At 34.7% G+C, this 26,885-nt stretch overlaps 1 protein-coding gene across 14 annotated transcripts in view; it reads left to right on the top strand.

Annotated features, from left to right (window-relative positions):
- LOC126763544 (CUGBP Elav-like family member 4) overlaps positions 1–26,885 on the top strand; it is a 955,905-nt gene that overhangs the window by 585,758 nt on the left and 343,262 nt on the right. Inside the window, exons 1-2 of one of the 14 annotated variants that reach the window (XM_050481144.1) lie at positions 24,012–24,170; positions 24,273–24,356. The exons of the other annotated variants lie outside the window; for them this stretch is intronic. The gene's annotated coding sequence lies outside the window, so the exon portion shown is untranslated. Of the gene's footprint in view, positions 1–24,011; positions 24,171–24,272; positions 24,357–26,885 lie in introns of those variants that run through there. 14 annotated transcript variants of the gene reach the window in all.

Below are 26,885 nucleotides of genomic sequence, written 5' to 3'. Positions count from 1 at the left end.
AGAAGTACACTCTATCAATCGATCGATGGTGGCTGAGTGCTTTCGTGCTTTCGCGCATAGCAGTCATTGGGGAATGCCAGTAGTGCGGCGCGCTGAAAGCCTCAGTATACCCCTCACCTTACCCTCTTGTGGATAGTGGGGGTGTAGAGAGTTGTAAACACCACCCGCTGGCAGAGCGCTGCTTACAGCGCGCCCACTCGCGTACGACCGGCAGGAAAAACTCATTGAAAAGTTTACTTTTTTATCGCACTCACTTCAGCAGCGTCGATAAATGAGTGTGCCGGTGTCGAGGAGGGGTGTGGAAAAATTCGATACTCGCTGCCTACGAACAGTAACGCAAAACATTTAGCGTTTTCGTATATCGCAAAAAACATTACCAACACCAACCAGCCAGTAAAGGTGTAGTGCCAAAGTGTTAGCAACTTCGCTTGTGCGCCTGAAAGTCGACAAGGCCACGTAAGCCACACTATAATAGCGCGCCAGTAACAAAAAAAACGCACGATTGCTGTGTTGTATTATTATTCGCAAAGGAGCAAGTTTTTAATTTTTCAGCGTGCCCTGCCGGCAATACGAAAAACGGAAAAAATTTTCGTGCGCAAACCGCTAAAACCGCCACAAAGTATGCAGCAAATACTTTTGTGTGACTATTATTGTTATTACTATGTACGGTGTATTGGTGCTGTCTTCGTGTGCGTGAAAACTTCCTCGTCATATATTTTTATTATTGTTGCTCCCTTGCGTCCCACACCCGCTTGCTTTATTTTTTCATACCCACCTTTTATTGCATTTTGCCTTTCAATATTTCGTTACTTATATTTTTTTCTATAAATTATTGCATAAAGTTTGGCGCTAAGTTGCACAAAAACTTTTCCTGTCTTCTATTAGACCTTTTGCCTTATTTATATATACTTTTTTTTTGACAGCGTTACCTTACCGCCGTATAATGCCCGTCTGTGGCGGAAATAAATGCCAGCATATGATTCAGTGTTGTTGTTTAGTGTTAACAGTACAATAGCGATGCTATAAATCTTCATGGTCCACGTTGCGATTATATTGCTTTAGCGCTGATTTTGTGGTTTCACGGTTTGCTATTGTTGTTAGAATGGCAAAGAACTACGAAAATATGCTGCATAGTTTTAGGCTGTAGTTGTCTTTAAAGAAATTTAAGATGTCAGGTTACAAAGCAGTTGAAAAAATGTTGGATTCAAATAATAATTTTGCTTTAATCTGAATTTGACAAAATTTTATACTTTTTAAAATACTCCTTCAGTTTTATTTTTCTAAATTTATTTTTATGACAGTAAGATTTATATGTTTGCAAATTTTTATTAAAAAAAATTATTTATTATTTGTGTCTTGTAGTTAGAAAACATTATTGCGACTTAAAACTAAATAAAAGTTGATAATTTCCAACTTAAGCCTAAATGTAGGCAACAGCATTTTTTCGGCTTATCATTTATAGTATTAAATAATTATAACAAATAAAAAAGATGCAGCAATGCTCTTGTATTAGCAGTAAAGCAATTTAGAATCATTTGCACCCAAAAGTATGCAATTGAAAAATGATAAAATAATTTTACTTTAGTTCAGTACTTATGGCAAACAAATATTTAAAACACTTTAACTTGCTTACTACTTCTTGTCTTGCATGCCTTCAAAATTTTTTTTAATTTGAGATACATTGTTCTATTAGCGCCGAAAAGTATGCTATCTATTCTAATCAGCTAACTAACTAATAACTAATTAGGTTTTGCCTTTATAATTATAACAAGTAAAACAAAATTTTAATTTCCCTCGGTTCAGGAGAAACTTATTTCAATGTTTTTCACCCAAAAGTATGCTATCTTTTGCTGCTGATCGCTTACCAATTATTAAACTTTAAATTATACTCTACTTATATCAGTTATAAGTCACAAATTTTATTTAATTTAAGTTATTTTAGTTTAGCCGTTTTATTTAATTTAAGTTATTTATACACCGAAAGGTATGCTATCTATTTCTGTCAAGTTTTTTATGAAAGCTGTCAGTACTCTCTCCATTTGTGCTGTTTGACAGCAAATTTAATTAAAAAAAAATACGCATTTTACTTTTGAGCCTATAAGTATGCTAAATTAACATTTAGCAATTTTTAAAGCTGATTTTAGTAACAAAAGAACAAAAAAGTGCTGTATTCCCCGGTGTTAAGTTTATTTTTACCTTAATTTGGCAGTTATGAGCGAGAATTGATATTTAATTTATGTTATACTTTTTGTTATTGATGCCAAAAAGTATGCTATATATCTCGATCAAGCCTTTTATGCAGGCTTTGAGTAACACTGCCAATTTGGCTGTTTAGAAGAAACTTTAAATAAAGTAAAAATATATAATTTTGCTCTGGTGTGCCTATAAGTATGCTAAATTTTAATTTTTAATGCTAATTTAAGCTAATATAACACCAAAAAGCGCTGTATTCCTACGTGTGAAGTTTATTTATAGCTTGCACAAAACGCTTGGTCAGTAGATTTCGTCAATCTTTACTCAGTAGAAAAGCCGTAAACAATATTAGCTAATACCAAAACCTAATTTAGCTAATGCAATAATGATACGGAGCTACTTTTGCACAACACTACTGAAATACCAACTATCTACACACATACCATGCACAAACAGTGACATGAGCATATCGTCTAAGCGTTCGACTCCCGAGAGGCGCACAACATGTCCAGCCCTACCCTGGCCCATTTGTACACGTCCGCTTGTGGTAGTTGCTTACACTTTTTTACTGCTTTTCACAATCAACTTCATGGCACCTAAAAGCACGCTACACTTTTTTAAATATGCATAAAGTTTAGATAAATTTCCACGTAACGCTGAGAGGCTCGTACGTTTTGTTGTTATTCAGGGCACAACCTTAACATAAAAATGCAATAAAATTCGTCAGTGAGCTTTAAAGTGGTCGAATTTACATGCTCACACAGACAAGTGCTGCCAGCGTTGTATGCATGTGTTTGTATAGTTTACGGCGTAGTGCCACGCCAACTATTTCTATTGTTATAAACTATTCAATCTATGTGTGTTTGTATGTATGTGTGTTGGCTAACAAATTGCTGTTGAGCTTGTAGTTAGTCTTCTATTGCTGTCGTCTCGCTATCCCAATGAGCATATATCAATTTTTATGCTACGCCCTAATAAACGCAGACATGCACACAAACACCCACATGCATATATGTGCCTACACTGGCCAGCAATATCTACTTTCCGGCGCTGCGCCACAATATTTCTATCACGCTGTGTACGTTTCCGGACTTTATCACACATTTCCACAATTCAGCCGGCGTCTAAGCAACAAATACAGCGTGTTCAAACTCTCGTACCAATGTCCTCACCAATGCGCTCACCCACGCTCTCTTTCCCCTGTCTTTCTCTAGTGTTGTCGCACATGCTGCTTTGCTTGGCTTAAAGCGCGCCGGTAGTGCTGCTGACCACTCGCTGCAACTCGTTCGATCATCGCTCACTCGCCCGTCTGCCATTTATATTAACATACATTTCTACTTGTAGTATATCTACTAAATGTGTGTGTGTGTGTCTGTTTATACGTGCTGTGTCCTTCATACGTTCATTGGCTCATTCGTTTCGTTATTTTTATTAGTGTCATGTATTTTTATAGTTCAAAGGACATTTGAATAATTGAATGAACGAATGATTTCATCCCTTTTGGCTTCGAATTTCGCCTTCGTTGTCGTCTTCTACGCTCTATTTCACATGCTACACACAGCGCACAGCGTGTCCAGCGTATTTGCCGCAGATTTTGTGTTATTGTTGTTGCTAGTTGAGTATATCAAATTACTAGTATGACTGTTGCGCGCTATGTTACCGCACCACACCCGCGTCGATACCTACACTATCACAGGCATTTTGTCGTCATTGAAGCTGAACGACGTCAACACTGTCTTTATTATTATTTGTTGTAGTTGTTTGTTTGCGTTGTAGTATTTTTTGTTTTTGCTTGTCGCTCGATCATATTATTGATGGTGTTGCCATTTCGAAAGCAGTCAGCGCTCATAAAGCTACACAAAGGCACATATTTGCTATAACTGTGTGTGTATTTGTGTGTGTCAAACGTAAATATGTATGTTCATAAAAGCGATGACGAATGAAAATCAATATTTATTAGATTACTTTCGAAATTTAACGAGAACATAGAAATTTTATATAATCAATTGCACACACACACGCAGACAAGCCAACTCACCCCAAACTCACAATGAGTCAAATGCGATTAGTGTTTGTTATGCATTTCCTATTAGTTTTTTTTATTTTTATTTGGTTTAATGGCATAACTAATGCTTTTCTAAAGGCGCAAGCCAATTTAGTATCGACAAAAAGCATTTACAGGCAAATATATATAAATATTTTTATTTTATAGCATACTTATAGGCTTCTAGTAAGCTAGTCAAGTAAACTTTAGTGTATTCGTATGCGTCGAAAGCGTTTTAAAATACAAATGGAGGCTACAAAAAACCACCAACGATAGTATGACAGGCCTGTCGTTATAGCAAAATATATTTCATATTCAATTGCCAACTCAAAAGTAGTTTTGGTTATATAGTTGATATATCTTACATTAAACCACAAATTAGCTAATGTGTAGTATGTCTTTTGCAGGCACTCATTACTGCTACTATAAATATTATATTCCGCTGTCATTTATTATTCATTTTCTATATTTTGAGGCCAACATTTAGGCGCATTTTTTCAAATAACTATAAATAAACTTATTACTGCTACAAAAAAAAAAATTATATTATGCTGGCAATTTCTATTCACTTTTTATATTTTGAGGCCTACATATAGGCGCACTTTTATTAGGTCTACATTTAGGCGTAGTTTTTTTAAGGATGACTATTTACGATATCATTGCTCTTTTGAATTGTTTTTCGACTTTCTACAACTTTCTATAATTTTCTTCAACTAATATTGAAATTTATTTTCTTTTCTTCTAGGTAAGTCCATGTTATTCAACATTTAGCTAATAAGTAATAAATAACATTGATAAGTGTATACCATTTGGTGAGTAAAATGAAACAGATTTTTAATTTTCATAACAAATTAATATTACAAAAATTCATTTAGAAGGAAAAAGAAGAGATCCAATACTCATTGGTTTCCTCTTTCAAAAGTACTGAAGAAAGAGCCTTAAAATTATGAACAAGCGTCTCTCGAATATTGAAAAACGAGCTCTAATTCGAATAACTTCGAATCCCAGTTTGAATAATTGGTCAGTTAATGTTATAAAAACGTTGTATTATATATCTTAAACTGAAATTCGATGTATATGCAATTATTTCGTTCGTTTCTAGTAACTATCTGCAATTCTCAACCAATTTATGAAAAAAATATTCAAAATGAGACCAGATTTTGGATATACCATAAAGAATATTTTTATACGTGATTCCGATCGTTCAGTTTGTAACGCAGCTATATGTTATAGCCGTCGAATATCAGCGGTTTCAATGAATCAGCAGTTTCTTGGAAAAAAATACGAAATGAGGGACGACTTTAAAAAGATGTCAGTAAAGCCTAATATTGTATCATTAAATTCAAACTTATAAGAAAAAAGCGACGTTTAAACTACATATTACCTTTCATATGAGTGATTTTCTAAGCAACAATTTAACAATTCTCCATAAGCACACACCTAATTGCTAATTGCATATGTTGAAACCAGTATTTATATCGGTGTATATAAACATGGCAACTCTGTTGTACCATAGTCATGTGTTATTGCTCTAAGCTTTACACATGACCGCCGCAGGGTGTTGCCAAAGTTCCAAACTAACCGGAAGCGGATAGTAATGTTTAATTTGTTGCCGCTGTCGTTGCCGGTACCGTAGCCTGTGGCTGACAATAGCTGTTTAGTGGCGTTGGCAAGTGACAGATGAACGTGCTAGTCAGATTGTGGCTATCAGAGCAATATTACTAAAGTACATATAACTAAATATATTAAAAAACCACCTTGATTTTAAGAGATGAAGATCTTGTTTGGTACTGATGAGTCAGTATGGTTCTAATACCTAACGTACAAACAAGAGGTTAAATTTTGTCCGCATTTTTAAACTTCACTTCCTTTTCCTTACTATCTAAAGTGATCTCTATCTACTATGCACAAAAAAAGTCTCAACGATTTGATATCACGCGATCTTGTTGGCCAATCGACCGGCCCAAAACTTGAGATTATCTGCTCACCGTAGTGTTCTCTCAATAAAACCATTGATTGCCGCAATGTGTGGGAAGTGGCACCGTCTTGTTGAAACCAAATGTCGCTGAAATCACGAGCTTCAATTTCAGGCATCAAATAGTAGGTTATCACGGCGCGATAAGTCGCCATTGACTGTTACGTTCCCACCGGCGTAATTTTTGAAGAAATTTGGACACTAGCCCACAAACCACACAAAATCATTGGTTTTTTTTTTTGATGAAATGGCAGTTCTTGGAACTCTTCAGGTTGCTTTTGGACTCAAATGCGGCAATTTTTTTTATTTACATATCCATGGCGCCAGAAATGGGTCTCATCGCTGAACAAAATTTTGCTCGAAAACGTCGGATCTTCTTGGAACTTTGGAACAAAATAGCATAACAGCCTAATACGTGATTCGTGATCTGTACATGAAAGGCTATTGAAAAGGTTACCTATATTTTGATCACTCGTTAAATTTTAAATGGACACATATTAAAGTTTCTCTCCACTACAGCAACAAGTTGTAGTTTGACTGCTTTTTAACTCGACAATCCATCGCGGATACCTTTACTTACGTATAAATGCATTCAAAATTGTTGCAACCACTTTCACAGTACCTGTCCGCCAGCGTTCCAGTGGTTTATTTACCAACAGGCAAATTAACTCCGCGACCATCAGCGGCAACTACATTTTGCTGTTGCCTTAGTAGATACACACATATAACTATATAGCATAATGTGCATACAAGCATTTCAATCAACTGCCTTATGAAGACCACGTATATGTGCTGCAAAGTAAATACTGTGCAAATGTATACATTTAGGCGCTGGAGCCTTCAAAACAGGTGATGCGCTCGTATAAGTATATGGCAGCTCGTTGCGATTACGTTGCGTGGATTGGTTTTGCTGTATTTTTTGTTATTGTTGGATATAGGGTGTTGCCCGGGTAGTTGAAATTTTCTTCAGTGAAGTATGTTAATGCTAGTGGGTTGCTGTAATTTCGAAAGATTTTCTAACAATAATAAATATTTTTTTATCAACATTCTGTCAAGCCTTAAAAAGCTTTGTAATTAAAAGTTTTACTTAAGCCCACATTTTGTATGAAAATGTAACCTAAAAGTATGCTCAAGTGTACTAATTTTGTACTAGATTGTATTTTTCAATAATTTTCTAAAACTTAATCTCTAATTTCGAACTATCAAGATACTCCAAATGATTAAAAATTATGAAACTTTCAACTTTCGTCCCCTAACCTTATAAATCAGAGTTTTTAATTACAATTTGATACATTTGTGCTTAAGTATTTGAAAAAATGCACCTTTTTTTTGATGGGCTCACAAAATTAAACACCTGATTTCGAACTCTTACTACACCCAAAAAAAAACCCGGGAAAGTAAGACTTTTTCAACTTCCGCAGCCGCATCTCACTCATATACATAAATTTTAATTACAATTTGATTTGATTGCGCTTATTTGAAAATAAGTGAGTATGAAAGTTATGCACAAAAAACTTCCACTTTAAAAATTATCACGCAAAAAATTTGCATAGCACCAAGACCACAAAGCGCCCTCACGCCACCAACTAGCAACGGCCATTGAAAAACAGTTTATTCAAATTTTCGCACACCACAACGCATACAACTGCGTTGCAGCTGTGTTGATCAAGCGCTGAATACCTACCGCTAACGCCTTTGGGCTATGCAAATAGAAAAATTAAAATTTTAATTGCAGCTTTTTAGGCGTGCACAACTTTGCGGTTCGCATACCAGCCGGTATGTTGGTGTAAGAATTTTAAAAATCACTTTGCATAGCATTTAATATAATTTCTACCTTGTCTCTGCGCTTATACATGGCAAAACGCCTAAAAGCATGCTTGCACAAAAAACTTACGAAATATATGCAGAAAAATTTTGCCATATGAATATATATACACACTGTTATCTAACATTAGCGCTTGCTGTCGCTTTTTGTATTTACTTTGTGGGTTGTGGTAATTTTGCGCGCCTAAAACCATGTTTCAATTAAGCTATCACCTTGAAATGTTTGTTTATATATAAATATATGTATATATACACCACATTGCGTTAAATATAAGGCAGGCAGTTAGCTGTCGGGTCAAAAAGCGAAAGCAGCAAATAAACTTGAAACCCAAAAACGCAAAAAATAAAAATAACGATATACCGAATTTTTTCACATCCCCTGCGGCTTCATTCCTGTGCGCGTTGCTGCTGCGTGGCTGTCTGTTGGCTACGCCGCAATCACCTGCCTTTCATAACCATATATCTATATTATATTTTCAGCGACCCACTGCTTTGCGCAGCCACTCATTTGCTCGCCTCACCAAGCCCACTGCTCGTGCTCTTCGTTGTCTGCGCGCTTTTCAAATGTTGGCTGACGGTCGCCACGTTTGGCCGCGGCAGTATATTTTAATTTTAATGTTTTATTATTATATCCGGCTCGCGCGCACATCCGCCTCCTGCCACACAGCAAGTTGCTTGATAGCACACTTCAAACTGCCATTTACATTTTACCTATTTTATGTCTTATTTTATTTATACTTTCGATTTTTTTCTCTTCCAACGCTGCTTGCGACCACTTCTCACGCACCTCGGCATTCGGTGATGGAATAAAGGTAAAATGCCAGCAAAATTTGCATTTAAATGAAGCCACTGACAGCAATAACAAGGATAGACCGGTTCGCTTCGGTTATGGTTGACTATCTTGGTGCGTAAAAGTCCATTTTCTCCCCGGTGAAGAGTGTGCGGTGTGACGCTGATAGGCTGTTGGTGGGTAGGTGTGGGTGAAGTGCTGGACTGTGAGTCGGTCGGCGTGTATAAAGTGCCTACTTTTGTGTATAAAGTGCACCGTACGTCCGAAGCAACTGTCAGTTCAATCTATACTTTTTCTGCTTTTGTATTTCGTAGTACATTTTTCCTTCCTCTTGGTGATGGGTTTGGTAGTATTGTTCTCGTTGTTGTTATTTTGTTTTCTTTTTAGCTTTATTATCAGTTTTTTGGCTATCAGTATTATTTTTTTCATGGTCCAAAGCGTGGCCACAAATAACTTTGTACCATTTTGCTACTTCGCTGATTTTCGTGCCTTTATATCATAATATTATCGTATATATTCTAATGGTGAAAATTTCGCATTTTTATTCGACTTAAGCTATGAAAATAAATTTGTCTCACCTTTCTTCTAAACTCATTTTTTGTTACAGTCTGTGTCAAATTTGATCAGATGTAGAATGAATATCCTCCCTTAGCTTTGATTAATTCTCCATTGGTTTATAAAAATTCCTTATTAACTAAAAAAAACTACACAAAATGTTTCCCATTGATAATACTATATCTGATTAAATAAATATGCAATAGCGTTTGTTTCACTTTTCTTCTAAACGCTTTTATCTTCATCAGTCCGAGTCAAATTTGATTACATATAGAATGAATATGACCAGCATCAATATTCGTAAAAGAAAAATATCAATATGGTTTTTGCAAAAAATTTAAGTAAAGTCACTATATTCATACTATTTTTCATTCGACTGTTGGTAGGGAGCTAATAATTCTCAACTGGCTTATAAAAATCCATTATTAAAAAAAAAAATCCACAGAGGAGAGAAAAATGTTTCTCATTGATAAAAATAAGTGTCTATGTGTGTATAGACGTATATTTAAAAGAAAGTTTACACCACTCACTTACTCAGTGTTTTAGATTTGAAGCAAAAATATGGTGTCTGTTAATATGCTGTAGGAATGAGTCAATAGTAGAAGTCCAGGAACGAAAGAATTTGAAGCAAAAATAAAAACAAAAGAAAAAGAAAAACTGTATTGGAAAAGCAAGATAAAATAACAAAAATTAAAGGCAATCTGAAGTCATGAAGAGGACAGGTAGTGCGTTGGTTTAATTTTTAAGGCTTAAATCCGTTTAACACGATTTCCGGCAAAACTAAGAGCACTATACAAAAATGTTATACGGCAAAGTTGTAGCTATTAACAAGTTCTACAATTTTTGTATTACTACCTTTTTCGCATAACCTCAAAATGTATATAAAAAAAAATCAAAGCTTTTTTCGTTTTTCCTCACTTTTTACTATTTTCAATCTTTTTTGCACTCAGTAAGGCTAGCCTCTTCCTACTTGTGGGGCTTTTAAAAGACAATTGCTCCATGTTGTAAGTTTTGAAATCTTGCCAGACGTCATCTGCAGAAGCTGTATGGAAGAAGATGAGGGGGAAATAACTCAACGCTTCCTTCTTTAAACCCGCGTTTGGGTAGTTCGAACACAGGAGTTGTTCTTTTATATTTCTTCACAAAGGACTACATATAGCAGTCTACGTGCGATCTTAGATCAGCCATCAAACCAAACCTAACCTAACCTAACTTTTTTTAGCACTGGCAATCAAAATATTTTTCGAAAAAAAATTATCTTTATCAAATATATACCCTTCTCCAAACCGCTTAACTTACAGTAGTATACCGAAGCCTACATATAACTTTCTGATAAACCTCAAAGTTCCTAAGTAACTCTCACAAATAATCAGGCCAATCATTTACTTATACAATACACTCAAGCTCAAGTTTAACAGATACAGGGCCTCTTCTTAATAATATATTATATATTAATATATAACGGTGTATATAATAACTATCTATCTCTTTACATACATTTATTATAGCACAACATTACTCGTAATACTGACTCCTGTCTCAAAGTAATGAGAATCTCAATATGCGCTAACTAACAGCGCAAATCACTGAAAAATATTTCGAGTTTTCGCAGCACAAAAGCATGCTAAGCTCATTTAAACCCACTCTTGAATCAAATAATCTCTTTCTCTAAACAAGTAAATTATATAATCTCCACTTGCCACCCTTTAGCTTAATATATAATCATTGTCATAATTGTCAACATTAGACTTGACTGCATTTGATTTAATTTTTCCTCCTATCATTCATACGCGCCACTCATCAGCACTTCAACAACTCATTCAACTCCATTCAGCCACAATGCGGGTATAGACACACACACATGTAATCAGTTGCTTTGCGACATTATTGCAGCCGTTCATTTCTTCTGTCATACTTTCTGTTAGTCTGGCAACATTTTTTGCCTCTTTTGTTTGGTAAAAAGTCGTTTCAATTCAGCTTCATCTTAAAAGCAAGCACTTCAAAAAGCTTTTGTTTACAAATAATAAGTAAATTAAAAGTACTTAAGCGCATATCCTACGGGCAACAAATAAACAGGAAGAGCAAGCGCATACAATGCTGAGAGCGCCATGAGCACTGATGAGTGCCTGAGTGGCATGGTGGATAAGCTGTCGCATATTTTTTAGCGTAAAATGGAAGATCGACGAGTGGATTGTAGTAGATATTTATGCTCATATGTGAATGGGTTGTGTGTGTGTCGCCTGTATTTGTTGTGCTTTGTTGTTGGTATTTGTGTTGCGCGTGTGGCTGTGAAGGTTTATTTGCCTTTTTTATGTGACTACTTTGACGTACTTACTCTGTAAGGTATGGTAGGTATGTATTTAGGATAGTGTGTTAGTGGTTTGTTGTTTTGGAATAAAAATTTTTGCTTATATTAGCCCTGAAGTATGCTTCTTAAAAACGATTATTATTTTTTCTGTGAATTTTGGAATTTTTTTGATAAGTTGCTATTATTTTTAGCCCATTTTGTGCTAAATTTAAGCCTCTATAAACACTTTGCAAAGTGTTCGAAGAAAATGAGGTTATGTCTGTACATATACATGCGAACTAAACCCTCAGTTTTTGAGATAGCGCTATAAAATCTTGTACCTGTCCTTCTTTCATCAAGAAACAGCTTATGTGTTGGAACGGCCGATATCGGACCACTATATCATTTAGCTGCCATACAAACTGAAGTATCAGATTCAAGTGCTTGTATGGATAACTTTCTTATTTGACGATTTATCTTCAAGAAATTTGGTACGGCTTATTGCAATCTGCGAAGAAATTTTTCAGATTGAGTCACTTTAGCATATAGCTGCCATACAAACTGAAGTATCAGAATCAAGTGCTTATATGGAAAACTTTCTCATTTAACGAGATATTTACCCGAGAATTGGCAAGAGTTATTCCCTAAAACAACGCTATACACTTCGTAAAATTTTTTCAGATCGGTCTACCTTAGCATATAGCTGCCATACAAACTGATCGGTCCAAATGAAATTCTTGTATGGAAAAATATTTCACTTGAAAAGTTATCTTCTCGAAAAGTGGTATTGGTGATAGCCTAAAATAAGGCTATAATCTCCGAAGAATCTGTTCAGATCGAACCACATTAGCATATATGTAGCTGCCATACAAACTGATCATTCAAAATTCAGTTCTTTTGTTAACAACTTTTGCATGTGTGAGGGGTTTTATAACTTCGGTGGAACCACAGTTACTATATTTTTGTTTTTTTTTCTTATCATACAAAATTGGTATCCATATTTATATCCTGTCGCTGCTTGGCAACCCTTGTTCACTGTTGAAAATTATTAAATGCAAAAATTCCAACACATCCTCCATTTAGTTGTCACACAGCGTTGCCTCGGTGAGCGTTTTATTTATCTGTCAGCGCTGCAGCTAAAAGCGCAGTTAGCTTTCGTATAGCTGTAGCAACAAGCGTTGGCATTTGCGATGCTTCGAACCGGATGGCTGTGCGTGTTGCCTAACGCAGCTAAATATCCCATATCAAAGTATGCGCACATGCTATTTGACTATATGTTCTATATAAAAAATAAAAAAAAAATGTAAAGAACACACATGCTTACGCAGTCCTTGAGCTAAAAGATAACATGACCTATTATTTGTGTGTGTGTGGCATACGTTCATGCATTTGATTATCTACAAGTGCACGCATAGCTTGGTATTTGTGTGTCAACAACTGCTTGCTGCATATGCGTTTGTTAGGTTCCATGTCCTATTTTCTTGCTGCTGCTTTGTTCTTTTTTTCTTTCTCTCCTTTCGCTGCTTCGGCACTATCTTCATCAGTGCAACTCATATATCAAAGTTTTAAATGGAAAGCGACAGCGTGGAATGCAATTTATAAATTACAATCATTTTGAGCGAGGAAACGGAGATGAGTCGCTGCAGTAGGGTGATGTAGTGACAAGCCGGGAAGGGGATCATGCCTTCATAGCTTTATTTAGCTGTTGGTAGGGCGGAGAAATAAGTGCGAAAGTTGAGAAAACAAGCTTTGAATGAATTATCAGCAGCGGCAAATAAGCGCTGGCAGTTGTGCCACTGCTGTGTGATAGCGCTAAAATCACGTATGTATGTAAATGTGAACATACAAACATATCCAGCGTAGCTCACTTAGTCTTATAAATAAGTACAACGCGCTTAGTGCTTCATATACTCCCTTCGACAATGAGAGCATCCACTTATTTGAAGGGTAAGCACGTTGGGTACTAGCTTTTGCTCACATCTGCTTTCGTTTAAAAACTTATATTTTGGTAGAGCGCTGTGTTCTTGACAAATTTGTATATATAAAGGTTCATGTACAATTTCCCGAAAATAATTTTTGAACAAAAGCATTCAAAATTTTAAACATTGACATTTCAAGGTCAGTTTGGGTAGACAAATTTCAATAAAGAAAATTGACATATTTTTGTAAATAAAAAAATGTTTGTTTTTAAATGCGCTGAAAGTCATAAATCATATACCAAATACATAATTGTACCAAATAATCATAGCATATGGTCTCATTATCTAACAAAATCTCATCACTTGCTGAAAAAAGAAGCATACTACGTATATTAACTTCCCATATAACACTCACACATGATGGTATGTCTCCTATTATAAAACTTAGCGGTCTTCAATTCAATATAAGTTCATTTTATTAATATTTTTCACCGAAAAGTATTATAATTTTTACAAATATCAGACTAAAAATTCCGATTTCCACATTTCAGAAGCGAACTTAGTTCGGTTTGTGGTATTTTTCGGTATTTCGGTTTTTTAGACCATACAGCTTCTCAGCAAACTTCCCTGGGAAAATTTTTTTCTTCTATAAATAGTATAAGGTTTCAACTATGTTAGTATACCTTCAGACGCACTATATCGAAAATAAATAGTAATACTGAAAATAAATCGAAATCATAGTTTTATCATTTTTCAAATTAAAGGTCCATAATAAAAACAAAAAAAAAATTCTATAAATATAAAGTTTCAGCTCTATTGGTATACTTTTAGGCGCACTATATAGATAATAATACAGAAAATAAATCGATTTATAACGATTTATAATTTTTAGAGTTCAAGTTCCATATAATTTACAAAAAAAAAATTTCTTCTATAAATATAAAATTTTGACTATGTCAGTATACATTAAGGCGCTCTATCCTATCGAAGAAAATTATGCATAACTTTAACAATAATTAGCTTACAGCATAAGAAATAAGTTATAAAATTCTAATAAAAGAAAGTTACACACACATACACACCTATCTAAAATGTGCTTCCCCGCCACTTCAGCCTGCAAGTATATAGTATATTTTAACCAGCTACTAAGCAGCCTTTTAATAAGATTGTATAGCCCATTTGGAAAGTGGCAGCAAGTAAAGACATGATGAACAAACACGCAATGGGAAAGCAACAAAAACTGTGATGGCATGACCTTGCGAATAACCTGTATGATGCCTGAGAGCGTTGGGAGCGTTGGGAGCCAACTAAAGACAAGCTCAATACGCACATTATTTACGCAATTTGCTGGCGTAAAAACAAAGAGGGATGCACAAACAGACACTGACACAAAAGTGAGTGTGAAAGTGAAAGAAGCGCAGAGAGAAAAGGCGGGTGAGACAGTAGCGGGGAATACACAATAATACACGGTGCATAAAAAATGAGTTGATGGGAGCAAAAAATGGTGGAGAAAATTGGCTTGTAAGGCAAAAGTGGCTGGCTGGTGGTAGCGTAGCGCTGTGTGGCATGATTGCTGTGTGCGGTAAACGGAAATGTGCAAAAGTGAATCTCTTAACGCACATTTTCTTATATAAATTATTAATTTGCTAGCTGTGCTACATTTTGCGCACCTTCGTGGATGCGTTCATGGACGCGCTTGTATTGGAAATGTATGTGTGTGTTAGAAAGGTAATAAGTGGTGAGGGCGTTGTTACAAGTGTACGTTAAAAGGCCTCTTTGGACTGCTGCTTGTTAGAAGCATTGTTTTGTACTTATTTATTTTTTGTTGTTTTTTTTTTTGATATTTTTTTTTTGTCTTGGCAGGTACTAAGGGGCATCAAGCAGTAACCGCATACATCAGCATTTTATTTTCGTTTAACGTCCTTAACTGCGCTCCCTTAACTTTTCATTTCTTTTTTTTTTACTTTTTGGCCGGTTATCCCTCTACACAAGCAGTATATACTGCTGCCGCCCACACAAATTTGATGATGAACTCTCATGGAGGCTAAAGTGCATTTTGTGCTCCATTAAATAATAAAAAGCGGCAGCTTGAAATGTTAGATGAGGGAGCGAAATAAGCACTAAACAGCAATATCAGAAAAAAATAAGCACAAAAATGAAGAAAACATGCATACACAACGCTGTTATAACAATAACAACTAAGCACGCAATGCTTAACACACGTTAGGTACTCACATTGTAGTTGTAATATATGCGCTTAACATAACTGTAGTTGTAAAATAGCACTCACCATGCTGTAGCAAACGGAAGTGGCTTATCTAATATGCTTGTAATACCTCAAACACACACGCACATACACACAAACAAAACATAAAAGAGCTAACTGGTGTTGCGTGCGCCTTAAGCTATGCTTGCTGCGACACCCCATATGCATTTGCTGCTTGCCAACGCCACTTAACTACCACGACGTTGGCCAAAATCCCCATTGTGATTTTCAAATATTTTAAGATTTTTGCAAAAAGCGCAAAAATGGCGCACAGAGACAGAGAGAGAGAGATATGGCGCAAAAACTGAGTATGCCCCAGCGGCACTAAGCAGTCGCGTGCCACATGCACCGCATTGTGTCTAAAGTTAAGCAGTTGGCTGGCAAGACGCCACCAACAACTGCACCTACACACATATACACAGCTTAGCGCCACTGCTGCACAATCTATGTCGCCGCCGCATAACCTTGCGCGCTCCGTAGCGCTCATAAATAAGTGAGTGCGTATTGTCGCTGCAGATTAAATGTGAAAAAGTAGACAAGCCGGGTGCTTTTGTACGGCAAATAAGCATGGAAATTGGCAAAAGCAGTTAGCAGTCAGTCGGCTATGTGCCTTTTACCAACTAGTCACTGCTGACTACTCAGTGCTTGTTAAGTTATTCATAGACTCCGCCAGCAGTCGCATGCAAGCATTAAAATCAGTATTCTTAGCAGCAATAGAAATGGAAATTACACAATGATTCTGTGCGTTATGCTGATGTGGAGTGTTGCGTATCAATTATGCAGGCACTTAAAAGTTATTTTATAGTGAGAAAGATACAAATTTGTATCAGGAGGTATATGCGATATAATATATAGACACATTAAATATCTTCTTTTTATGAAGAATGGTAATTTTTTTATATATATACTTTACATTTATACTATGCTGTATGCTATAGTGATCCGATCTGAACAATTTCATGGGAGATTGCATCCCGGTCCTTGGCAATAAACATGCAAAATTTCGTCTTGATATCTCATCAAATTAAAAAGCTTTTCATATAACCCCTTAATTCATATCGTTCAGTTTGTATGACAGCTATATGCTATAGTCGTCCGATCTGAACAATTTCTTTGGAGATTACGTAATGGTCCTAGGCAATAGTCCATGTCAAATTTCGTCAGGATATCTCGTCAAATGAAAAAGTTTTCCATACAAGCTTTTGATTCCGATTGTTCAGTTTGTATGACAGCTATATGCTATAGTCGTCCGATCTGAAAAATTTCTTCGAGATCTGATCAAATGAAAATATTTTCCATACAAACACTTTATTACTTCACTTTATTATCGGTCAGTGTATGTTCACTTAATCATTGCTGCTTTAGGGCTGAACCAGAAATATTTAGTATTTTAAAAAGTGTAATTAGGCCTTATAAAACTAAAACAAAAAGTTTAACTCACATTAAGTCAATTTTACTGCTATTCCTTTCCCATGTTTGTTATTGGGAGCTGCTTTGGTCTAAGATTCGTGCAAACCGGAAGCTTTAGCTTCTAAAATCAACTAATTTCGATCAAACTTAACCATGAAGTTCATAAAAATAACCTATATAAGGCGTATTTTCTGTTTAAGCCATACCCCAATGTATTTCTCTCAGTTACTGAATTCCAACTGCAATTCTCAACCAGATTATAATAAAAAAATTATATGTGCAAAAATTTTCTCATTTTTCTGAATTTATTAACATCAAACAAATAATAATACATAACTATACTATGTATAATTGGTATGCTAGGAAAGCTTAGATAAAGTTGAAAATTTCTATTTTTTAAAGAAATCTTTTGTAAAATAAAATTGCACAGGCGCTGAACTTCTCTCAAGAGGTTCATGCTATCATATGAGAATATTTTCCTGAATACAAAACTCAAAGCCCACACACCAATATAGTACAAGTTTGTTATTAATATCTTAAATTATTAGCTCAGATAAAAAAAAGCAAATCACAAATCATGTCAACTTCACAACTGACGCATATTCATCAACATCAAAGTCAGCGCGCAATGCAAAACTAATTTCACAGATATCAAGAATTCCCTTACGCACATCAATAGCAAAGCTCGCAATGCATGGGAGGCGCGTAAGCTCAGCAGGCATTGTGAAACGCAAAAGCAGCCCCTGATAGGCTTATAACAACACCGTATTTAATATGCATTAAAAGCGTAGAAGCTAAGAAGGAGTTTGCATCAGGCAAATCAAACATTAAAAGTTCAGTTAGACGTGCCTATGAGCCACTGCCACTGAAAACGCTTTGGCAGCTGTCAAGTCAAATCAGCAGTGAAAGTAAATGACGGAAATCTCAAGAAGCGCACAGCAGCAATGAAAAGTAAAGAGTTGGGGCCACACAGTGAGAACGTAAAGCGAGGAATGTGCGCTAAAGCAATGAGCTTTCAGTCCCAAAGCAATCTGCTGCAGCCACTTAAGCTAATGTAGGTTAACGTTAACCCGAATCTGCGAAACATTTAAGCCGTTTAACACCTAATAAAGCAAACATCAATTCTCCGCGCAAATGAAGAAGGAGAAAAGAGAAGTGGCTTGTCTTTAGTGGATACATATATATGCAAAAAGGTAAACACTAACTAATTTGCTGCTGTATGTGTGCTTATGCGCATGTGTTTGTGCGTGTACAACCCAAGCGTCAACGAAAATCAAAGCAGACATGAGTTATTTTGGCCAGGCTGTGTTAGACACCACTTAGAAGTTTCATTTTTTAACTTCCGAAAAATTGTGTATGCCAAAACAGACATTTTTTAACTATTTGTATGTATGTGTGCGTGCCCCCAAGGCTACGGTACAATTTTTGAAATGGTAATACAACTCTTCCATGCAATTAAATGTGTAAGGTAAAAAGGGGTGCGCCTGCAGGTATGCTATATTTTCTATTTTTTATAGTCTATTTATGTATACGCAGTTGCTACATGGCAATTTGAACTTGAAATTACATTTGCGCCAGCGGAAGGCAACCACAGGGAAAACCAACAGCAAGCACACACGCACACAGCAACAATATTATTTACAAACATACTTGCATGCAAATATGCTCATTGAAAATCCTACTCATCTAGTGTGCCCGCCACTTTGCTTGCCTTATTTGCCGGCAATGCTTTTAAATTTTAGCTGCGCTGGCTTTGTTGTTGCACACCTTTTCCGCACTTCACAACTTGCGCCGCACGTCAAGCGCCAGTGCTGGCAGCAAACGCACGTGCCCATGTGGTGCGCGTCCAATCATTCACGAATGTAATGTACCCACACACATAAATATGTGCGTCAACTTCAACCAGCCGCACAGTTGGCAAATTAAAATCCATGACGCGTCGTCTCCAGCATGTTGAAGGGTTGTAAAGTTGTTATTAAAAATTTTCATTACATATTCCGCTACACATATATACACGCTTGTATGTGTTGGTTTATTGTCAATAAAATATACTTTTTATGTCAAATTTAACTAACGCCGGGAAAACGTGTTTGCTGCGTAAGAGACTTGTAATCGGCAATGGCTTTATTTGTGCGCATTATTTTGCGATAATTAAAAAACAACAATTTCAAGCTACTACATACAAACTTCATAACTGTATTTATATACACAACTCGCAAGCTTCACCATTTATATAACGCAGCGCATAAACTTTGTGACCTTTTGCCTGATTTGCATGGAAAACGCAAACAAGTTTCTGCTGTGTTGAAAGCGTTAAGGGGTTAAGTGTTTGTCAAAGGGTGGTTTTATGTGAGTTTAATCTCTGTTTTCATGCCTAATGTGTATATTAAATGAATGATTTTATTTAATGGTATATTTAGAAATTAACTTTTCGTTGCATGGAACCGAAAATTAATGTGATATTGCTAAGAAGTCAGGTTTCTGAGAATCGTACGGAAAGATGTATATAAAAAAAATAAATAAAAATATGTTTTACTTCGAAAATACCTTGACATAGGGTGAGAAAGTAACAGATACAAAAACAAAACAAATAATTTTCACAAACAGAAAAGATTCTTTACAACAACTTGATTGTGATCGGACAGTTTGTACGGCAGCTATATGCTATAATAATCCGATCCAAAAAATTTCTTCAAAAATTACAATATTGCTTGAGATAATAATACACGCCCAATTTCCTGAAGATATCTTGCCAAACGAAAAAGTTTCCCATACAAGCACTTGATTTTTATAGGCCAGTTTGTATGGCAGCTATATGCTATAGTGGACCAATCTGCAACATTTCGTCGGTGGTTATATCGTTCTTTTGAAAAATAAACTGTGCCAAATTTCCTTAAGATATCTCGTCTAACGAAAAAGTTTTTCATACAAGCACTTAATACCGATCAGTCAGCTTGTACTGCTGCTATACGCTATACTGACTCAATCTGAACAGTTTCATCACAGATTACAGATTGTAGCGATGCCTTTGGCAATTATCTCTACCAAATTTCTTGAAGATATCTCGTCAAACGAAAAAGTTTTACCTCCAAGCACACGTCTCTATCTACTAAATTTTAAAAGTCTGTCGATTAACAAACTCAGCAGACTTGAACTGCTTAGATTTCATTCAGATCGCGAAATCCGAAAAGTTATGATAATACTCAAAGATATTTCCTGAAATATGTTACAATGTTGGCTACAGATTGGGTACAGCTTTTCAACGCTTCAACTATTTTCTAAAAAATACCTGTTAAATGACATTTCTTTTGCTGTCTTTACATAGTCAAAAACCTTGCTAACTCTTCAAAAAACTATGTAGTAATAGACAGAGTTACATGTGCCTTTAAAAAATGTCTTCCTTAGCATAGGTTTCAAGTTTCTAACTCAGAATTCACTAGGGTCTAAATTCGGTATTACGTAACTTTTGAATTCATCTTCTTTTGCATATGTCTCAAGTTTGCAACTCAGAAATCACTAAGAATATATGTTCCACACTAATAACCATACCAATTCGGAACCAAAAGCTTTTGTATCCAACAAATTAGGGCCAAGCTTGCCACAAAGATTCACTAATTGTTCTATATGAACTGTATTTTCTGCATGAAACAGTTGTTATGGCTTTTCTTTACTATTTCTTTAAAGTAAACCGCAATTCTCAGCCGAGTTATGAAAAAATTTATATAGATGTGTCGACATATTTTCACTACTTTTACCATATTTCGATCTAGCAAATAGTATAGAACTATTATTAATTTAAATTGATGTTCTAGGCAAGAAAATATTAATTTTGTAAAATTTCATCCATATCAAATATATGGTTTTGTGGTCCTTTAAATAGTGTAGGACTACTTCAGAGCAATGACTTAGGGAAGATTAATTTCATACGTTGCGTAACAAGAGATTATATATAAAATAAATTTCACTTTTCCTTACATATATTTAGAAATTTAAGTTTTCTAATTCGGTCTTATAGGTAATATAGAAAAATATCTAATCTTATTATATTCCTATTATATTTAATATATATATATATATATGATCATGATTTCTGAGAACACTTCAACCAAACAGGTCAAGTTTCTATGTTCTCTGCTATGATACTGTTAAAAGTAAAGACTTAACATGAGTAGAATATCTAAAATAATATCTTAGAATGACTCAGCTAGTCAGCAATAATTCTGCGTCATACAGAGGTTGTAAGCTTTTATTTTTTTGGAAGCTAAGAGCTTTCGTATGGATACCAATATTATAAATACATTTATCATCATAGTCCGAAACAAGATTTGGTAGCCGTTTTTCTCATTATTACACTAAAACCAGGACATATGTGGTACTAATCATATGACAAGCTAAACTCTAGAACAATACTCCTACATAAGCCGTGAGATTCTCAATCAAGTTCCACTAAATGCCACATGTTGATCAACAATCACAAGTAGCACTTGCGTTAGTACCCGCTTTGTTAACCTAAACGCCTTTTTACCCACAAAATTCTGTCGTTACGCACACAGCTTGCTTACCTTCATGTCACTTGTGTTTCTTCCCATTCATTATTTATTATTCAAGTAAATAAGAAGTCGAGACTTAGCGTGCGGAAAGTATACTTTTGAAAATTGTTTTTGCTTCACTTCTACCGAGTACTCAATAAATATGCCACTCAAGTTTGCGTCAAATGACAGCCCATCAAAGAGAGCGAGAAAAAAGTGCCAAACACTAAATTAGAATCTCACATGTGCCGCTTGATTGCCCAACCCAACGCCAAACAACTCATTTGGTGGCGGCAAGCAACCCTCAAAGTCAAAATAGAAAACTCCGCAAGCAAGCAAGTTACGCAGAAAAGCAAAGGAAACGCCAACGGCAGGAAAACTGTCACGTGTTGTCATTTAAGTGAGCTCTAGGCATATAGACATTTACCCACATAAATAAATGCTGCTTGTACTTATTATTAAAATAATAATAGTGTTTCATGTCGTTCAGGCTTTGATGTAACCGAAAAAATGTTGTAGCACAAAAAAATAAAAGCCTATATACCATTGCACCCTCGAAAATGCGTTCAAGGGTAGTTCTATATTTCGTCTGAGCACTCTCTTAATTAACTACGCTTTTTGTCGTCTAAGTGTCCCTGGCAGCTAGCGCCACAAACAGTTATCAAATATATACCATCACCAGAACTTAGAAGTCTATTTAAAATTGAGAAATAATTTTGTGTTTGCACAGATTTGCATATTACTTTCCGGTGAAAAGTAATCCGCAGTGCATTCAAGTTTAATTATAAAGTGGTGGTGTGTATAGATGTTTGAAAATCCGGCGCTGAGAATATTTAACAACCGTTTCAGCAAACCTTAGTTAAATAAAAAAAAAAAAAACAAAAAAATGGAAAAGAAAGGAAAAAGTTGTCGAATTATACTATTTTGTTTACTGCTTAATTTAAATTAATTTTATTTTATTTTATTTTTTTATTTTTTATTATTTTTTTTTTATTTAATTTAATTACACCCGAATTTTATTTTGTTTAATTTAATTTATTTTATTTTATTTTATTTTATTTTATTTTATTTTATTTTATTTTATTTTATTTTATTTTATTTTATTTTATTTTATTTTATTTTATTTTATTTTATTTTATTTTATTTTATTTTATTTTATTTTATTTTATTTTATTTTATTTTATTTTATTTTATTTTATTTTATTTTATTTTATTTTATTTTATTTTATTTTATTTTATTTTATTTTATTTTATTTTATTTTATTTTTATTTTATTTTATTTATTTTTTTATTTTATTTATTTTTTTTAATTTCCTAGTATCATGGTCAGTACTGTTTTATCATGTAATCATTATCCAAAATGTTAATTGGCCATGCTAAACACGATAGTCTAACAGAAAATGTTAATCAATAGTGATAGTAATAGCAATAATGTGACTGCGCAGCTTTAAAAATGTGCAAGCGCTCTCAGCCACAATTATGAGAGAATATGTTGTTGTTATTGATAAGCTGCGAACTCTGCTAATGCTCTTCCACCTACACGAATCTTAGCTAAAAGGAACTATAAACAATGGCGATTGCAAATAGTAGGAGGCAACAGGTGATATTCGCTCTTGAGAATACCAACGACATCTATTGGCAGTTAGAAGGATCTTACAGACATCCAGTGGCTGCGCAACTATTAAACTTTTGCAAGCGCATGTAGTTACATATATGCATAGCTATGCAAATGTATACACGTTCATACATATGTATATACACACAATTGCTTGGAGCAAGGCCTACGTCGAAATTTAATAAAATTTTTTTGTTAAATTTTAGCATATTTGAACAGCACTTACCTCATTTTATAGTCTAAATCACACTCTGCTTGACATTGAACTATAGGAAATTGCACCATCTGTTGATCATCTCATTGAAAAAGGATCACAGCAAACTTAAAAGAGAAAAATTTCAATTTTATATATCTAAAATTGTTATTGGATAATTAAAAATTATTTTTATCAGCGAAATATTATCCAACTTTAAATGTTTTAGCTCTTAATAAACAAATATAATAACATCTGTGTATTAGATATTTAATGTGCATTAATAATATGCGCGCCATCTGTTTGTCACAATCATGATATCCAATCAAAATTAGAAGCTTGCTTGTGATTGGTCGTTCTTAATTTCCACAGTACTGTCCTTATAACGCGTTCGCGTAGGTGGCATTTGCAGCAGCTCCGTGAAAAGTGAAAATAGTTTAGGAATTAACGCCGCAATTAAGGAGTTTTTAGTAGTATTAGGTTGAAGTTCGTGAATTTAATCGTTTTAAAGTAAAAAAAGTGATCGGGCGTTGTTATACATATGTGTAGTAAAAATGAAAGTGAAAATTAGTGAGTGCAAATAGTAGGAGGCAAAATAAAGTGTTATTGAGTTGCGTCGACGCAAGCTCTGCTGGTGGTTGTGCATTATGTGTTATGTTAATGTAAATATAGTGTTAGAAATAGGGAAAATAGTTTAAAGTAGGGAAGTGTATCAATTTATAACAGGAAATGCGAAACGAAGTAAAATAAAGTGCGGTAAGTGCTTAAAATATTATAATATTACATGGTATATTTATGCAGAAATGTGCCTTTTAACGGCAAGTTATAGCACATTTTATTTTAAATCTAAATTTTTTCATATACATCCATACATATCGAGCATGTTTTCAATTTAAAGGATTTGGTGGCCACTGTATTAATAAATATCCTTCCAGCTGCCAACAGCGTAGTAGTTTAGCAGTGAACTTTGAATGACTTCTCTTCGTCTTCATTGCCTCTAGTCCTACCATAACCGTGTTAACAGCTGAGCGAAAAGTCAGAAATCAGCTGCGCAATCACATTACTTCTGTTGCTCTTTGCTGTTTACCAACATGCACTTTATTCTGTAATTAACATAGAGTGTTTACATGTGATGCTATATGTATATGTAGGTATATAGCGTTACTTAGCAGAAAGTGAGAGAACTTGTACGCATTTCGTTATTAAAGTATAGAAATGCATTATCAGCTTACACAGTTGAAGATAAAATAAATAAAAATTTTAAAATAATTAAAAAAAAAAAATAAAAAAAATGTATTTAAATTGTTTAAATAAAGATAAATTAAATAATATTTTAATTATATAAAAATTGTAAAATAATAAAAATGTTTATAAATTATCTTTATTTAATATATTATTATACACAAATTTTAAAATAATAAGAAAAATATTTATGAATTAGTAGTTTAATTTTTATCAAATCAATGCTTTGACGAGCAATTACAGCTTAACATAATTTTTGTAGCATTAAGTAAAATTCTAAGCTAAGGGAATCGAGTTGAAAGGTTAGACCAAGGTGTCTAATTTTGGAAAAATTGATATTTTAGTATGAAATCTATTAGAATAGTCAGATAAAATTACAAAAATTAAAGATACATAATATAATTTTCCTAGCGATCTGAGTACGTAATTTGGTAGGAGAGAGTGGTGCTAAAATTTTAAAGAGTAAAAACCGGGTTATATCGATTTCCGGAGAAACTAAGCATTCTGTGGGAAAGAGTTATGACAAAGTTGTAGGCTATGAAAAGATTTAGAACTTTCATATACAGACGTTTTCCACGTACTCTCAAAATTTATGTGAAAAATTCAAGTAACCAAGTTATTTGTTTTTAACTTTTCAAAAAAAAAATTCTTTCACGAAAGGAAGATATTTTCTTTCACGGGATAAAATAACTTCCTTGGGTCCCAAATACACTGCATAGTTTTATATTCTTGCAAACTGATGCTATAGAATATAATTATTTGATTCACCTATCGGTTGTACGTACGACATAGTTGTTATGTATATATATACAAATAAATAATAAGGTTGGCGAGAAAAGTTGAAATTCGGGTTACTGTCTGTCTGTCGGTCCGTCCATGCAAAATAAAATCTCAGTGAAAATTAAGATACCCTGATGAAACTTGGAATGCGAGTTCCTTAGAACAAAAACCTTATGACCATAAAACCCAACAAATTCAGCCAAAACTGTTCAAGTCCTTAGGTACCGAATATTTGGACGCCAGTACCTAAAGCTGACTTTTGATTGAAAATCTTGGTCAAGGTGTAAGATATATAATTGCAATTTAGGGAAAATCATCTCTGACAATGGTATGTCTGTATGCCAAAAATGCGTTGAAACGGACCAATACTTCTTTAAATTGTTGATTCATGATTTCACCCAGAGCATTTAATTGCTTAAAGGAAAATAAAAATAATATCAATAGATGAAATCTTAAGGTCGATTATAAATATATAAAAACATGATCACTTTAATTGCTTTTGGCCCAAGCACATATATCACTCATGTACTAATTTCTCGTATGAGCGAGCTACATATTTTACCCGTTATTAAATAATTCACATTGCTGCAAATGAGGCACGCTGTCAACATGCAAGCCGTAATGCCTCTCCAGCAGCTTCACACAATTTAATACTCAATTAATTCCGAGTGTGCATACTTTACGGCGCTAAGGCACTAGACTGCCTGCTAAATATAATTTTCCGTGCTCTCGTACATCAGCACATGAGTGGCGCGACAACTACAGCTAAAAGCATGAGTTGGAGAATGGTAGCAGTGCATGCGGCACGATTTTCCAATTGAAAGCACACAAACCTACTGGCGCTGTTTTGTACATACTATACATACATGTGAGTTTATGTATGAATATGACTAAAGAAAGCCACATACATATAGATGCTGACAAAACTGTATAGCACGCAGTTACATTGTCGAACAGACGCTTATAAGTATGCAACAACACGAAAGAGTTGTACTTAATGTGTTGCATATGTTATGGCGCATAAGCTGGGTGTAGGTGTGTGAGTATGTGTGGATGCATTCGTGCATACAATCGATTCATCGTCGCCTCGCCGCCGCGTCAGCGTCAATAACACATCCAATACTGTCTACTTTCACATACACATATACACATGCAGGCAAGTCTTCACTACTTATCTCTCCCCCCACGGCACCTGTGCTTCACTTCGTCGCCATCATCATTTCAACGCTTTTCACATTTTCATTTCATTTCGTTTTCGTCGCT

The sequence above is a fragment of the Bactrocera neohumeralis genome, chromosome 6 (genome assembly GCF_024586455.1).
Source record: "Bactrocera neohumeralis isolate Rockhampton chromosome 6, APGP_CSIRO_Bneo_wtdbg2-racon-allhic-juicebox.fasta_v2, whole genome shotgun sequence".
Taxonomy (NCBI): domain Eukaryota; kingdom Metazoa; phylum Arthropoda; class Insecta; order Diptera; family Tephritidae; genus Bactrocera; species Bactrocera neohumeralis.
The sequence above is the reverse complement of the archived record's forward strand: the minus strand, read 5'-3'. Positions and strand labels throughout refer to the sequence as shown.